Genomic DNA, 14,611 nt, shown 5'->3' with positions numbered 1-14,611 from the left:
ACAACTGGAGACATCTCAGGTCTATCCACACAGGCAAGGACAATAATTCCACCTCTGGAAACAGCCTATCAATCAGCTGTAAGAAAAAAGCTGTCAGTAAATTCTGTCCATAACAACAGAGAAGCATTTGACTTAACAACCAATTTTTAGGCTGCCAAAGTAAAGGGAGGCACTTCCATTCAGATTCACATCTAGGGACATATTTCAGGCCCACTGCTATTTAGAACTGAACAATGCTTGAATTTGCACTGTTGGAACAACATTTGCTGGTATAAGGTCTTTTGAGTCCTTAGCATGACACAGCACTCCAGACATGGCTGTATTCCCATCACAAACCACTACCAAAGTAAGCTGAATATAAGAGTTTCTGAAACTTCAGCAGATAAACTTCCAGTTTAAGCATATTTCACAGATTTTTATCTTATATCTTTCAAAAGTGGCATTCTGCAAATAAATATTAATGTTAAATTTGTGTTTACTGTGCTAAGAAATACATTTTCACCACACAATATTCAGTCTGGATTTCCAGATGATTACTAAAACAGAATATTGATTTGTGAGAACAAAACATGAGCGTTAGTTATTACACAGAAATAAGAGTTCTTTTTAAAAGAGAATGCTGTCAACTAATCCTACATTCCATTTTTGAATGAAATTATGTACTCTAGAGTTCATCCCTTTGAACACGGGAGGTTTTTTTCTGATCAGTCTGTGCAAGGCATCTGCAGAAAGTCACCCATATTCTCTGCTGGAACACATCTATATTGCTCCTGTCCAGTGCCAGGAGAAAACTAATCCTGTGCCCACGAGCACTGCAACATAGCACCATGTAGTACAGCTCCAAGCAGCCAAAACCTCAAAATGTTGTTAACATAATTAAACTTCAAGTTTTCTTGATATAAACCTTCGGAGAAACTGCCTGCCTATGTAACAGCCAGCCATAAAATCCTTGATGTCCCAGCTCCAAGGCCAGCTCTCACAACACATTGCCATACTTCCCAGAGGGGCTCATCTCAGAGATTCTGTAATCCACAGGGAGTGTCAATGGGGAACCAGACACAGGGGAAGACAAAAGCCTCTGGGAGAATGATTCCCATGATGGGATAATTAACAGGAATGGGTACTGCCTTTCCAAAGACATGGAGCAACTTTCACATGCAATGAGAGAGGATTATTGGATATACTCCCACATCAGTATTTGAAAAAAGTCTTCAGGAGGTGCAAGAACACAGAGGATTTTTTCCAGAGATGGGATGTATAAATGCAGAAATTCGATGACATTACTCAAGAGGGAATGGAGAGGAAGAATACTTGCTGAAATCTTCAGCGTTTGCTTCTATGCACCTGAAAAACATGTCTTATTTGTCACAGGTATGAAGAGATTCACTAGAGATAAATCTCTAGAAGGACATACTTTTCCTCAAACTGGTTCAGAAGATGTCAAGACATTCAGATTGCACTCTATCTGTTTCCTTATTTCAAACCCTAATCAAGTCCACAGCAATTTTCTTCTATAATAGAAGTATACATGAATCAGAAGTTCTGTGGGGTACTAATCATCATGCTGTAATTTTGCAGTGAGTTTAAAATAAGCTTAAACTGTAGAACACTAAATTTCAAGGTACCACTGAATTTTTTCAAACAAATGATGCTGTACTTCACATAGTCATAATAATGATTTAGAAAATGAATTAACATCACACTTCTTAAGCTGTGCATTTGATTTACCTCCTTCTTGTCTTCAGATAGTGTACTCTGTCTTTTGAGGAAAGGAAATGGATTGACAGTGAATTCAACATTTACAAACCCAAGGACTGTTAAAAAATATATTACACACAATGTTAGAGAAAGACTGGTCATATTGTAACATGAGAAAAGCATGTGTGGAAAATATATCAATTCAGGCTGCACAGGATCCTTTCTTTCCCAAAATACAGTTAACCATTTCATAATTTAGGTGAAATGAAAAAGGAATTTAAATAGCACTCAGAGAACCTGAGTAACTTCAGGATCTGGGAATGGGGAGATCTTTCATCTGGGAGTCAGTAGTGAAACAGGTCAGAAGGAAAATAAAAAGACCAAGGCACTAGTGGGAGTACCAGCAACAATACAAATGTGGAGCAATAAAAAAAACCTGAAATACCTTTGGTCTGAGCCCTAACACGTTACTGCAGCAGTAACCAAGACTCTGCACTCTTCCTGAGCACATGCAGTTAGGAAATGCAAACTGTTTACTGCAGCTGTAACAGTGCACAGAGACAGGGACTGCCTAAAAAAGCAGGTTTTCATTATTTCATGTTATTGGATTTTATCTGTAATCAATTACACCTGAAAGTAAAGCTGGGGATTTTATATATTTTTTTTATTTCCTATTGATGGTTAAATAACTATTTTTATGAGTGATCTAAATCATTCAAGCTAAAAACTCCAGAGAGTCACAAGCTGATGAATCATATGAGGTCTGTGTGATGCCACATAGCCACAGATATTTTGAGCAATACTTACTTGAACTACAAGGAAATGTCTTCTAGCTGGGGGTGAGTGGACATGGGTGTAGGAAGGTTGTCTTAATATTGCTTGATCAGATTTGATCCTTGGAAAAATGAAACTGAACTTTATATGGATTCATGGAAAACTGTATCATTCTTCCCTCAATAATGAAATAGCAGCTTCAAAGAGCAGAGGTATAATTATAGAGTGAGAAATACCTCAGGAATATTCCAGATGAAAGAGTCAAAACTGGCATCTATATGGAATTTGGGAAGAATCTTTACAGAACTGTCCAGTTGCATTAGCTGACTACTCTAGCACAAGTATTTCAAGAACTTTCACAGATGACTGTAAAGAAATTGTTTAACTTCAACAAAGCTAGATTAAACCAGTGATGTCTGCTGAAAACTTTGGGCCACTAGAGATTGCAGCTATAAGTTGTGAAATGAATGCTGAAAAATAGGGCAAGCTCACAGAATCCAGTTCTGCATGAATGTGTGGGTGACTGCTGACATATTAAGGAATATTACAAGAGATGCTTCAGAGAAAAAGCAGGGTTTGCTTTGATTTTGTTTTTCTCAGCAGAGGCAAGTTTCAATAGTATTTTATGATACCTGATTTTGGTAGATAAAGGAAAGGATTTGTGAGTGGAAAGGAAAATTTCATTCTCTTTCTGTAGAATGAAAAATCGAACAGAAAAAGATATCAGCAAAAATATATCAGTTATTTATTTACCCCCACTGTATATTGCTCTCTAAGGTTTTGCTGTTGCATTAACTTGAACTTTGTTTACATATTTTTATCCTTTTCATCATTGGTTTGTCTATTTATAGGGGAAAAAAGGCAGCTGGATAAATACCAGGTAACAAAAGCTTCCTGTGTGCTTCAGTATGACTAAAATTTGGGGTTCCACTTTTGCCAAAGGAAAACAGGTAAATTTTAATTTGTCTAGAACACAGGGAAAAGTTGAGCAGTGCTCGTCTCTCTTGAAACTCTGCGGGAAGCACTTGAAAATACTACACAGGTATAGGGGAAACCACTCTTGTTTTTTTCTCATCTCATAAAGGTATCATCTTTCATATATAAAATGTCTATAGGTCTTGCCTGTTCATGCACAGTTAATCTCTGCATTGTAAATGAGGAAAAAAAGAAAAGAAATAGGAATAGTGGGGCAGACTGCTCCAGAATTCTTTTGGTTTTTTTAACTCTGAACATTTTTCTGGGACAACACATGTTAATAATTGATTTCAGTTTGCATTCAGGACTTCTGGCTTAGAAGGAAAACATCTGTGATCACACATGTTATCTCACAGTGCTGTGTGGGTCACAGAACACCTGATGACACCTGCAACAACCAACTGACTGCATCAAGAACAATGAGCAACACAGCCAAGAGTGGGAATTTCATTGCTGGGAATTTCAGAGAGCTCCTTTGCTCTGCCAGAGGAATTTCATGTTATAATCAGCCCTCTTGGTGTTATAGGTATATGGGGTTGAGCTCTCATTGGATGATTCATTAGCCAAACTAAACTGAGAGAAAAGGTTTTCCTCCTGTCAGATTATGGTGGTATGAGACATGACAGTGACTGTGATATGAGTAGAAAGGATTTTAATGTTAATCCATTGTTAATGGCAATTAAAACATTCCTGCTTGCTATTATCAGTTCTCCAGAGTATGTACGTCTGCTCCCCTTGGTTAAAGTGGCAGGTAGTTTTAGATTTTCAGCGTTAATAAATATTTCTCAGCAAAGAGAAACATAATCTATTTACTGGTGAAAAATTTAGAGTTTTATAACTGCCAAGAAGCTCTGCTGTCAATATGTCAAAGACCAAATTCTTACAAGACTTGTTACAGGTACAGAGTAACATTTCATTTTCCAAAATTACAGGATAAAACTGGATTAATGAGAGGGGATAAAAAGGATATGCAAGCCCTAAGAAGTTTTTTCACAGGTAACTTAGCAAATCTGAACAACCACATGCCATTGCTGGTTGCTAGTTTGTTTTCTTTTGAACTATTCAGTAAAATCACATAGCTGAGAAGACTCCCTGGGCTGGGTATTCCAAAGCTGGAAAGGTCCATGCTCTGCCACTGAGAGGGACTTGGGCAGAGGGAGGTCAGAGAGACAACTCAAGTAATGCAAATGTGCCAGGACTGATCCATTTTCTTTGTGAGAATGTTCTGATAGGGTAGCAATCTACCAGAAAATGCCATCAATGTCATAGCTCACAAAGAATTAATGAGTCAATTGGACTGTTTAAATTCCTAAACAAAGATATTTTATCTCAGAATCATAGAATGAATACACCCAAGACCCATATGACTCCATACAAATAGATACTTTTTTTTTCTACATCTGTATATCACCACGCTTCAACAAGAAAAACTCTTATTTTAAAAGTCTGAAAACTGAAACAGATGAGAAAAAAGCTTAATGAGATTTATAAAATAATGTTTTCTGTATCTGAAGTAGTATCATAAGGGTATTACTTTGGGAAATATGGACAAAAAGTAGAGGAAATTAATACAAGTAGATTATTGGATTAACTCCTGTAAACCTATGGAAATGCCAACAATTTCTAAAGAGAAAGTTCCACTAAAATTTGTTGAAAATTATTTGCTCTTGGTTTAAATTGTTATTTTTACAGGTTTTAGCAGTAACCATATTTATCAGTAGCAGTATTAATCCTATTTTATGCTTTTTAAATTGTAAACACAGCTCCATAAAATATAATGCATATGCTTTGCTTTTAAATAGTAAGAGGTGTTCATTTTTAAACTGGTCTCAAGCTTATTATATGGACCAGATACACTCCCTTCCTGCAACTGCCTTTACTTCATTTATGACTCTACATGTATTGTCCTCAAAAACATTGACATAAATAGCAGAAGGCTCCCAGTTAACTCATAACTATCAGAAGTCCATTTCAGATGATCATGGCTTTGGAAAATGCTTAATATTACTTTTGCTCAGACTCCTAATTAGCCCAGTATTTGGCAAAATATCCCTGGAAACAAACTGGAATTTCCTTTCCCTGTGCATCTTTATCATTTACATATCATTTATGCCTAAAGAAACATGAATCAAACTGTCACTCCTTATTTTGTGGCACAGCGTTTCCTAAGAGCAGCAAGAATACATTTGTCCAGGACACATAAACAATCGTGCTTTTCTCCACAGATCACCCAGTACAGGACAGAGAAATTATGTTCAATTCTCACATATGCATTAAACTAATTTTTTATAACGCCACAGAATTAAGAACATATGCAGTAAACCTCACAGAGATTAGGACTTATTTATGAACATCTAAGTAGTTTTGGAAGCAGTGAAAAGCACTTATTATTAGCACAGCACTGGTAAGAGAAAGGGCTCATTACCATCAAATCCTATCCCAAAAAAGCTGCTTATCAGAGACTACCTGCAGACGGGGCAGCACTTACAAATGAAGGTAATTGAACAACACCAAAACACTTCCGTGACCCCTTTTTCTTACCTTCTTGTTTATATAAACAATTTATTAGTAGAATCTGAAATTATTATTTCTACAGTATGCTTTCCTTAATCTGAGGTATTTTCAGATGTTAACAGCTTAGAATAAAAAAATGTTATAATAAATCATCTACAAAATTAGTTCCTTACTGCTACAAAGCAGTCATCATAGCTGTCTTTTATTCACTGAAGAACAGGAACAAAATCTGAATGATTTTAGATGCTATAATGCCTTGTTGATAGGCATAGTCCTTTAAACAGTTAAAGAAGAGAGAGGAAAAGGGGTGCAGCTGAGCATCCCTTTTGGGGTGGCTGAAATGGACTAGCTGAAATGAGAAGCTTCTAAAAATTTATTTGACCATGAGAAGTATTTATTCATAATATGATCACTGAAGAAGGAGGTCAAGGAAATAGAAGAATGCTTCTGCACAATATGCTTGGGAAGAGAAGCCAAAAAGGTCTGATATTTCATTTTGGTTTCAAATAAAATTGATTATAAACCAGGAGAAGTTTTATGATTTCATATTTCAGCAGAGCATAACTCATACATTTCCTCCAAAAAGACACAGAAGCCTCATTTACCAGGGACATATACATTGCTTGGAGACAGAATCCATGAATCAGTATGAACATATTTGTCACTTGGATCCCTGATGAACTATCAGCTAAACTTTTAAATGATCTTCCATTTTCAGAGAAAACACTGCAGACTGGATACAAACCTGCATTTTTGGGCTGACACATAAGGTTGCACTAAATAAAATCACATTGAAAATTATAATCTCTAACTTCATGCTTGTTACCTTACGCTTAGCAAAATAATGATAAACGTCTCAGAGAAAATTAAATCGAAGGTAAAAGGTATTTCCAGACAGAATTGAAAGCTGTGTTTATTTAGATATATATGTAAAGCCAACAAGGTTATGAAGAAGATGAAATAAAAGTACTGGAAATTTCTGAATTTTAATACAGGCTTTTATATATTCTCATGATATTTGATTCTTATTAAACTGTTCCCAAATAATTTATATTTTCCTACAGACAAACAGCCTCAAAGAGTGAACAAAGTTTGAGAGAATATAAATTCAGAATATAATCCGCTGCACGATATTGACCTCACATCATTAACACTTAATTTTGTGATATGCTGAGCATTTCCAGCTGTTACAGTGGATACAAGAGTCATGTAGTGTCCAGCTATTTCCAAGATCAGACTCAGGTGATTATGAAACAATGAAAAATTATAATTTGAAACTATTTTATCTTTATTTCATCTATGATTTCTTCCTCAATGGTCCTGGAGTGAGATCAAAAAATACAGCACATTGAAATTCACATTGTGGTAAAATGAGATGAACTCAGGAAGCAGAAAAAAATCCGGCAAGCAAGGAAGTTATTTATTATTTAAAAATGTAATAGGATGAGCTTTTTTATGCAACTTTTGGGTGACCACATTCTATATACGGTATTTAATCACATTACCATTTAGTAAGTTCAATTACTAAGTGACATGGTTTTGCTGCCTCATGTCAATAATTTACCTGAATTATTTTACCTGTTAAAAGACAGCAAGTTAAAACTGTCTCTTCAGAAACATGCAGTAGCTTTCTCTACTTCCAGGGCTGTCCAGCAATGCTCAGCCTTCACTACATCAGACAGCACAAACAGTGGTCAAATCCAGTTGCATGTGCCATGGCCACTAGGAAAAGCATTCCAGTTGTTTCTGAGTATCTCCAGGCCAAGCTGATCAATATTTGCAATTTAGGTTCAAGCTGAACCAGCATCAGAGAGGCTGAGTGCCCCCACCACCAACCATTTGTGCCACCCATAGAATTTAAAATGATTACTTTATAAAGATTTAGTGTGTGTTGTGAATGTGCCTGACAGCAATGGGAACTTGTAAATGCTTGGTCTAATAGGAGAGAACAATAAGGCAGTTAGACAGAAAAACTTCTAGATGTAGTGTCTTTTGTGGCTGCAGTTTCTCAGAGGAAATGAACAGAAAACACCCCAAATTAAATACCAAACAAACAAAACTACATTTAAAGAGATGGTTTTACTCATTAATTAGCACACAGAACACCAGCAGCTAAACAAAGACCCATTAATGGCCAGGTTCAAGCTATTGATTTTCTACTAGAGCTTAATGATCCTCATGTGCACTAAATGTGTGGATAAAACTGTGCCATAGGAGCTCCTCATCAATTTATTAATCCCCATCTCCAAAACACACATAGGAATTTTCTTTTTTTAAAGTACAGAAACACTGCCTTACATACTTATGTAAGTGTACACTTATGCACTTATATAAATGCACTTATACACTTGCATAAGACTGTATTTTCATACTTCTAGCCAACTAACATTTCCTCCAGGGCACAGGGTAACCAAATTGTTCATCACAGACCATCTACAGTTGCCCTCACTTTCCAGAATTTCCATTACTGAAACACCTGAGACCATTTTCTTTCTCAAAATAATCTTGAAATATTGAATCAGAACTTTTCATTACAGAAAGAACTTTATCAGCATAAGCCTTAATCTAGTGACACGTTCACATAAGATCACATCAGGGAAAAGCTGATTATTGTATAGCTTGGGGGGTGGGAAAAAGCTTTTTAAAGTGGTTTAGCAGGCCAGCAGGCCAGCACTATTTAAAATTGAAAGATTGTCACTTGTGAGTGTTCAAGGAATGGTGCTATCTTTGATTATGTACTGTCAATATTTGTTAACTGCCTGTCCAGGCAGAGCAGTGACAGTGTATTTACATTGCTACAGTGAAATCCTCAAAGGGAACAATGATACAGGGTACTCAGAAACTACAGAGGCAGATTCATCACCAGCATGCCTTATTCTAACACTTCGAGATGACAGGAAGCACCCTGCAAACTTCCACCACTACCTGTCAGAAAATCAAAGTTGTCACTTCCTAGCGAACTAGTAAACTTTCAGGAATCTCCACATTGTGCTGTTACTGCAGAGTAGTACTGCAGGAAAGAAATAGAAAAGCTGTCATTTAATAATCTCACACTTTTTCCATGCAGCAGATTACATATTTATCTGTATTTGTTAAATGACAGAAAACTCAGGTATTTCTCATAGTTAATGAACAGGACCTATAATTTCTCATTTTCCTCTTTGGGCAAATACATACATAAAACAAACTCACATTTACAAAAAGTGAGCCTGGAGTTAGTTTATGGTAATAAAGGACGAAAAAACATGAAATTTCATGTATTCCTAGACTGCTTATGAAGGCAGCGCAGCTGGAGCTGTTCATCTTGGATGAATTATAATAAACTTTATATTCAGTAACTGCATATTTTGACAGCTGAGTAGCAAACACTTAGTTTTTTATTAACTCAAGGAGCCTGAGAAGGTACCAGGGAGTTATACCTGTTACCTCCCTCAGACATGGGCATTTTTCTGTGCCTTCTCCATCAAATGACACAAAGATGTCTGAGGCAGTACCTCAGCCACGTGCTCTGTTGTCACTGGTGTGACCCATGGCAGGGGACTTGGAACCAGATGATCTTTAGGATCCCTCCCAAGCCAGGCCATTCAGTTATTCTATGACATCCACCAGCTTTCATGTCTTTCAGCTACATTTCTGTTCATTAAGTTCTACTCTGTCATAGGTAAGATGTTATTAACACGAGCGGAAGGGGTCACTCAATAATGAGAACACCTCCATGAATGGAGAAGGGACTGGCTCTTGGTCCAACTTGTCAATTATTTTATCAGCAATTTAAAAGATGCTATTAATTGCTGATATGGCCAAATGCAAAGATTGGTGAACAAATAACCAGAAGGACATTTTATTTTTACAGGGTGAACTCAGCAATTTTTTTTCAGTCGAGTAAAATGCAAAACCACACTTCTAGGAGGAAAGAATAAAGAGACTTTATCTTTGTTCAAACACTAAAACCCCTCAACCCTTCAGATGAGCATTCTGGTTTAGAGTGCAAACTTCCAAAGAGATCAGAAAACAGAGGAGTAACTTCAAAGAATGATTGCAAAGTAAAGGGAGTAAAGGGATTACTACATCTCTGTGAAGACAATCATCAGTGGAAAAGAAATCTGAATATGGACAAGTTTTGAGGCTGAGGAATATGAAGCAATTATGATTGAAAAGGTAAAAGCTCAAGCTAGACAAATCTGGAAAATAAGATAAAATTTTAAAGTAATTAAATATGTGGGAGGAATCCCTTTATTGTTCATTTTGTTAAAAATAATAATAATATTTGAAATCCAAATCATGATCCAATTCCTGTGAAAGACCTCTGCCTGAGAAAGGTCAGCTTAGAAGATTACAGTGATCATCCCTGGATTTAAAAAAAAATGCTCTTTTTTGCAGATTAAAGGAAAGAGCACTATGTTGTTCTCATTTCACAGGTTGCTTGCAAGGTAACCTTCATCATCATAAAAAGCTGCAAATATAAGTGCAAAAATAGGAATATAGAAAACAACTTTATCTAGCAATTCTACCAGAGTTTCTGACAAATTCAAGAGGTTAAAACAATGTTTCTAACACCACCTAAATTCCAGCAGGTGAGTTCAAGATTAATCAGTTTCTTCAGAATGAAGTAATTTTTCTGCATTTGCCTACGTTATCCTTCAGCATAGAAGACTGCCAGAGCTCCACACAGATCTGTATGTAATCAGATTATTATAATTTATCAGTATGTTAAATGTCCAAGTGATTAAAACACATGAATAATTGAAGGAATTCCTAATGGATTAATTACAATAATGTTCTTTAGCGTATCCCTATTTTCATAGCTTTAGGCAATATCAAGTGGTTCAAATTAATAAATCATCTCATAGATCACATGATTTTCTAGGACCTACAGTTCAGCTCTTGAAGCTATTGGTTAGGAAAGAAGCCATAAACAGTGCAAATAATAACGAGATTTTTGACCTTCCACTGTCATGTAAATTGATGTGTGCCTGGCATAGGCCGACTTCACATCTCAACTCAAAAGCTTTCAGCTTTGTCATTGTCCCCATCTTGTAATTGGGTGTGTTAACTCTAAAAGGGACTAAAATGGAAGAGCAAAAGCAGGGAATAGTTAGGAAGAAATGAATATTCTTTTTCAAAAAAATACACATACGGAGTGCCTGTAAAAGAAACATATTAAATACTTTACAGGAAATGAAGATTCATACTACATGCTGACAATTAATGTATAGAGAACTATAATGCAGGTCATTCCCCAGTACCCAGCTTTTCAGACTGCAAAAATCAAGTCAAATAAATGAGAAATAGACATTCATACCACTTATTTGACTTTTTTCTTTCAAGATTTGCCTCTGATATGCTGATTTTCTTTCTTTCTTTCTTTCTTTCTTTCTTTCTTTCTTTCTTTCTTTCTTTCTTTCTTTCTTTCTTTCTTTCTTTCTTTCTTTCTTTCTTTCTTTCTTTCTTTCTTCCTTCCTTCCTTCCTTCCTTTTCTTTTCTTTTCTTTCTTTTCTTTTCTTTCTTTTCTTTCTTTTTCATTATGATTTCTATTTATATTTCATTCATTTCTGAGTGAGTACCCCAGGTACTCATTTCTGGCAGTACTAAGTACCTGGGGTCCACCAGCTGAAATACTGCCATTGTCACACCTTACTGAAGCCACTTCTGTCATATACTGTGTAATGGTCAAGCAAAAAAATGTTAATTTATGATTTCAATGATGACTGAGAAAATTTTAATTGCAGAGCTGAGCAAGCTATACAGAGTTGGTTAAGCACCATTATTGTCCTGTACTAGAGATCAGGAAACCAGAGATCAAAGTGAGTAACTTAGAAATATCACCAGACTTGGAGGGACAACAGCAAGCAAATAAAAATGCTAAATATGTGCATTGGTAATAATAAAAAAGCAGGCCCTACAAGGTGGGCCCCATGCTCCTGACAGGGTCACCACAGTTTGCATGTTCAGGACAGTGAGAATGTCTGAATCACCAGCAGTGATACCAGACCCTGACACCAGCAGGCCACAGGGACACTGCTGCATTCTGCAGACAATGCAGTGATGTCTGTCTGTCTGTGCGTATCAAACAATAACACAAAAAATAATTGCAATATAAAAAGGAAAATGAAACTTAAAGAAACTCCTGACTGTGACTCTGTAATGAGGGATGGAGATTGAAATGAGTGCAGGAGAAGACAGAGAAAGAAAGGGGAAAGGAGAAAAAACATTGCTGGATTAGGATCTTCCATACTATACCTTTCTTTTTAAAATGAAAATTCAATTTACAATGAAATACCAATGCTGAAAATGAGAGCTACAGTTTCAGGACACATGGCATTATCAAATTTCTTTTTTTAATTTCCCCATACAGAAATATTGATAAATGGGACCCTATCAGTCCATGTAAGTAATATGACAGTTGTCCCACAATGCCCCAAACTCTTCTTCTGTCATTGTTTATCACCAAAGAAGAGAAATACTAAAGGTTTGGGACGTATTTTGCGATATTAACACTTTGCAGAAGGATGAAAACATGACTTAGCATCCAGATACTTCTCACAGACCTAATTCTGTACCACATCAGTATTGCTAAGTATTCTGTGAAGTTCTGATTACTTAAGATAGTTAAGTACCATGGCATTAACTATAATAACTTGGTCATTATCACAAACAAATTCTAATTTAGGTGAATGTCTATGACTTTCCTATGTTCCTTTGATAATCCATGAAAACTATTGTAGCACCTCATGAGGATGTTTTCAAATAACCATCACACATGCAAGGTTGCTACTCAAAACCTGTGATAATGATTCCAGAAAGCATGATTTTATGTCTGAACTTGCAGCACAGGATGAAAAACATTGTAACTCAGTTCATCTTCGTGAGACAGCACATTAATTTTCATCTTTCCATACTAATACATACTACTTTCTACTAATTCAAAATGGTCAAATTAATCTAAAAAGAAGAAATACTTGCACTAGTGAATAATCTCCAACCTTGCTAAATTCCTGTCAAAATAATTCATGTTCTCATTTTCATTTTAAGTGATACATTAAAATTTGAGTACACACAGGTTTTTACACCATGACAAATTATTTCTTTCCAGATACTAATTTTGCTCAAACTCTGTATTAAAAGATCCTGTCAGAAGACTTTGAGAGAGTGTTTCCATGTAAAGAAAACATCATTACATACTCCAGGTCATCTTGCAGGTATTTATAAATTGCTGTTTTTCATAGTGGTAGCAAAGTTTTTATGATGGAAAAAGATACATTAATAAGATAAAAACCCTAAACATTGCTGTGATAGAGAGAAGCAAAGAGTAGAGAAGTCATCTGACTTCTAGCACTCAACTTTCCTCCTTAAATTGAGCAGGTAAATTCCCTCAATTCAATCTACAGTCCTACAGAGAGATGCTGGAACAGAGGGCAATCCAGAATTGCTGCATGTTCTGCCCCAAGCTCTCCTGCTCTGGCTACATTTTCAACCTGATTAAGTGCCTAGAGTTAGGCAGCATGAATACATTTCCTTATGTCCACTCAATCTCTATCAAGTCCTAACATTCATAGGCACCGTGGGATCGTGAAATGCAAAAGAGTCATAAAATTGAAAGTTATATTTCTAGCAGGGCAATGGAAGCCATTAAAAAGCTGTTACCTATCAATAGTTGATGTACTCTGGCTACTTACAATGCCCTGCTGCGAGGGTGTTTGTGAGTGGAGGGGTCGGGCAGGATGGGGGAACCCAAACAATAACACCTCGGGGAGGGAAGTACTGACAGTGCTAATTCTTTACAGCAACCACAGCATGGTAACCTAACAATAAAATGTATAATCTGCCAAAAAGGCAAGGAGAAAGTTCTACACTATTTCACAACTGGACTGAAGCAGATTGCACATCCATTTCACAGAACACACATTCCAAATGCTCCTGCCCAGAGGCTGCCATGTCTTACTGTATTATGGAAGTACCTAATGGCTCCAGTATATTAGGTACTATACTAACACATATTAAGAAATATTTCTTTTTCCTATGAACAATAAAAATAGGCAAAATGAAGGCCAGGCATAAGGCTGCATTGATTTTCTCCATTTGACAGATGGGGAATGGAAGCCCAGTGAGAGTGAATGATTTGCCTGAGGCAGCATGCAGCAAAGACAGGAATCTGACCTAGACAGCTCAAGTTCCAGACCAGCGCCTTCTCTCATTAATATCTGCTTCTTTATGCATTTTTTGGCTATTATCTAGGAAAAGAAGGAGCACTGCTCTGGCCCAGGTTTAATAGGATCACAGTCTTAAAATGATACTCAGGAGTCAGAAACTTCAAAACTCAGATGATAAATTTTAAGCTGTATTGATTTCAGCTTCTTCCATCACCTTCCATGTTCTTTAAACCCTCTCCAGTAATTTGATTCAGGAGTGGAAGGAAGTCCTCTGGGAGCATGTGAAACAGTATTTCAGTTTAACCACTAATGTGATTTTTCATCAATCAAATACTAAATACTTGAAGAGAAAATAAACTTGAACTATAAGAAACATTTCTGACAGCAGTTCAAAGGATGTACATCTGTACAGTTCTGCAAATAGACAACAGATTCACTTTTGTGTTGCAACACTTTCTGTGCCTCATACATCCATCTTCTGAACCATGAGAAATGAAAAC

At 36.3% G+C, this 14,611-nt stretch overlaps 1 protein-coding gene across 2 annotated transcripts in view; it reads right to left on the bottom strand.

Moving 5' to 3' along the window:
- The window catches only part of KCNIP4 (potassium voltage-gated channel interacting protein 4), a 392,972-nt gene that overhangs the window by 350,800 nt on the left and 27,561 nt on the right, over positions 1-14,611 (bottom strand). The window lies entirely within an intron of this gene.

The sequence above is a fragment of the Ammospiza nelsoni genome, chromosome 4, assembly GCF_027579445.1.
Source record: "Ammospiza nelsoni isolate bAmmNel1 chromosome 4, bAmmNel1.pri, whole genome shotgun sequence".
Taxonomy (NCBI): domain Eukaryota; kingdom Metazoa; phylum Chordata; class Aves; order Passeriformes; family Passerellidae; genus Ammospiza; species Ammospiza nelsoni.
Note: the sequence above shows the minus strand (reverse complement) of the source record. Positions and strands in the feature narration are given on the sequence as shown.